Below are 3,923 nucleotides of genomic sequence, written 5' to 3'. Positions count from 1 at the left end.
TGAACAAAAGTGATAGAGGTAGGAGTACAGTACACCAGGTATGATATCATGTCAAATATTAATCAAGTCAAGTCAAGTCAAGTCACGTGAACATTAATTAATATTTTAATTATTCAGGATAGTAGGTAAGATAACCTTCTACATCTGCATAATACAAATCTTATCCTGAAAACAATCAGTTTATATATTATTATATGAATTGAAGTCCCTTATTCCCAATATTTATGAATCTTGCGTGTCTAATTCAGCCCTACAATGGCAAAATGCAGTAACTCCTTTTTTGAACCTTTGGAATCAGAATTTCAAGCTCTATTTGATAGGATATGTCCTAACAATCATTTAACAATACTTATTGAGATTAGTAGGTGACAGAAGGCACTAACTCCATAACTATTGAAAATATTTTCAATTGAAAAAGGCAGTATCTGCTTTTATATATATAGGAAATGTGAGACAAAGCAAAAAGGCAGTAAGTGTATAGAAAAATTTAAAGTGCAGTTTTCTCAAAATGTAAAAAAATGTCTTTACTGCCTTTTGCCATTATAGGGCTGAATTGAGTGCGTCATGCAATGTCACACCAGAAATTAGGGTCAGGTATTATTCTTCATGAATGTGACATTGAATTAGCTTGGCAAAAAATGAAATTGCTTAACCACGTTTCTCGGAGTGTTTGCATAGACAAGTTTGTAAGGTTTCGAGACAAGAATTGAATGTGACTATGGGGGAAAAACTTTCTTCTTTCTTCTGACCAAATGGTAATCGTGGGATACAAATATCGATTATGGTCGTTATCGGTACAAGTATGACAAGACCTGTATTATCTGACAGTCACTCAAGCATGAAAACAGGTTTAGTTGATATGGAATTATCATTAACCTGTTAGCTTCAGACAATACAGAGGTCAGCACCGTGAAATTGGTTTCCGCTCAATGATGATCTGTCACTCAAGGTCAGGTTAAATCGATTCTTGGGATTTTCAATGAGCTTCGAAATACTTGTAGAACATGTAAGCTTCATACACTTTTTTACATTTCGTAGGTTCAAATTATAGTCATTGGAGTAGCCATCCAAAATAGATAATATGTTGGTGATAATATGGGTTTTCCAGGACGTCTCCTTTCAAATGTCCTTGTTCGATTTTCATAGTCGCACATCGTTTAGTTGTGTCCTGTAATATGGGTTATTATGATTCCATGTTGACCAATTATCATGTAGTGTATGGTGATATTGACTGACAAAGTCAAGACCAGAATCGTATTAACTCTATTAGCGGTCAAGTTGGTATTATATTGACCAAAGGTACTTGAGGCTAATTAATGTCCAGGTTTCAGTGATTGAGAGCTAGCTACTTAAAACGTTTTACATATTTAAAACTTGTATTGAATGAAATAGAATTGTTACATGGAATTTCTATGCGTGACTTGTTTTTGATTTTCTTCTTACTGCACTTAAAGCCAATCTGAATAGATAGGAATTTTGATTGCAACCAGATTGCGTAATATTGATTATACCATAAAAAAGGAGTTTCTTCTACATTGAATTGGAATTGTGCCTAAATATATATATCTACCCAAAATTGATATTAGTTCTTTGATATTTTAAGTGTCTCTTCAATATTTATTCTAAGAGGCAATGTATCTTTAATATTTGTTGTATTATAAAGTGACAATGTTTCAGCATCAATAACTATAACTATAAAGGCAAAAGCTTGCATGTGTTCTTTATTTTCGGAATATAATTACTGTAGAAATCAGATATGCTTGGATGAATTATATATGAGTATAGTGGTTGTCTTTCTTGGTTGCTAGACTACAACTACATGCTCGTATGTGCTCAGACAATCATTTGTGTTGCCGTTGTAGGGGAATCTGTAATCTTCAGACCCTTTTATAATTTTTATACAGTACTTACAAGCTTGTAGTTCCTCTTAAAGCATAGACCAACAGTCCAAAAGAGTCCTAGATCCTGGACGGCCCTTTCTAGTTGTTTCGCCGATTTGTCGCCGCCCTGTCTTCCGTTTTACCAGAGGGTTACACGACAGCACCCCTGTCTGGTGATGCTACCAGCCGGCTTCGCACAGTGTGCACATTCCACCGTTATCTTATGTGACGGGTCTCGTCTTCGGTAGTCAGTGAGTTGGCACGCTGTCACAGGTCCGAGTTGCTGATGATTTTGTGCTAGTGGATCTGGTAGATTATTTTCACAGCTGTTGATGCCTGCACTTTACTGGTGAGGGCCTTCATGTCCCGACAATGTACACTAGCATTACCTTATACTTGCTGTTGAACTGTTCGCTGTGCTTCAAAAAAAATATTACACTTCTCTCTGACCCTCCCAATGCTTTCAATCCATCAAAACCATGTGTTGGTGCCTTCAGGGGTTTCAAGATCAGCATGCAAATAGTGCTGTAGTACTCTTTTCTGATTCTTGAAATGGTTTTGTCTTTAATCGAGGTATAAACGTATCATAAATTGAATCAATATATTATCAATGCTAAGAAGTAGGCAGACGAATGGCTATCCATTGTTCTTCTAGATTAGCTGTCAATGGTATCATTTCCTTTCAGAAATGAAACCAAGAAATACATAATTAATAAACACTCTCGAAGGCACATTGACACGTATTGTTCAAAACGATTTGTCATTAACTATGAATTTCAAAATATCCTCCGTTTTGGGGGATTATAGCAAATCGACCCTGGTCGATTACCCCTTATATTTTTTCTTTGATTGTAAACGAACCGTACGTAAGTAAATTTTGGCTCTATCACCAGATAGTCATATGAGCAAAGCACGTGACAAAGCAAAAAAATTAGGTGACTATGTCCTTATTATATACAACAATGTGTGTTATTGGTGTTCTTTAATTGATCGAACTGATGATCATTATTAGTCCAACTAGAAGTATAATTATAAATATCCATTTCATATTTTTTATTAAATTTAGCTTAGTTATTTATTGTCCTAATTTCCCTGCTGAAGCATCATGAATCTAACCAGCTCACAAGTGGCTATAACAAGATCCTTTATTGTTTGGATGACTAAGTGTCTATGGGAATTCCTGTAACATAAGGGTTAAATTTATTGCTCTGGAACTAAAGTGGGAAAATTTCATTAAGATTGACTCGACGTTAAGAACTAATTAATGATTAAGGTTAATTAAATTCCATTGATTATGCTAATATAGTCCAGATGGTATTTGGTCAGCATGTCTGTCTATTGCTTGTCATAACTTGATTAGGGACTGTGGAAATTCAATCGTTTACATTCGAATATGACAATGTTTTAAAGTAGCACAAAGCCAATATTTGAAATGTCCAAATCATAGTAATGTTGCAATGGAGGGTTGGAAATATAGCCAATGTTGATTCAAAAGAAGATAAACTAATAGAGGACAAAACACATATACATACACATCTCGGCTTCAGAAGATCTGTTACAAATCTTTAGAAATCATGTGCAGATATCCTTACCATCTTCTCAAGTGTTTGGCTGAGCTGGCATGTAACGTTTACGATTTAGTCCCCAAAATACCCCCAAATACTTGACTACAAAGGATTGCCTGTGGCTAGTGATCGTAGATATCTTGTTCCCATACTCGGCATTTTCCTCGATTTGATTCGCTAGAAATTAAGACCAAGGTCAGACTCTGACATATTTTCTGAAGTGTTTGGTTCACAAGGTGTTTTGCGACCACGAAATAAAGTGATCTGAGTGCAACACTACTAAAACTCTTAAGGATCCTTTTATTCACGTGAGGTCACAGATCAGACGATTATGAGTTTTCCATTAGCTTCACTACCATACTTTAGATAAGGCATCTCTATTCGACTTCAGAATAGACTTCTCTCAAATTATGGTAAATCTCATACACAATTTCCAGTATTATCATTTTTTTGGTCTACAATTTGCAAGGATAAGTCG

The sequence above is a fragment of the Lottia gigantea genome (assembly GCF_000327385.1).
Source record: "Lottia gigantea unplaced genomic scaffold LOTGIsca_4, whole genome shotgun sequence".
In the NCBI taxonomy this organism is placed as follows: Eukaryota; Metazoa; Mollusca; class Gastropoda; family Lottiidae; genus Lottia; species Lottia gigantea.
Note: the sequence above shows the minus strand (reverse complement) of the source record.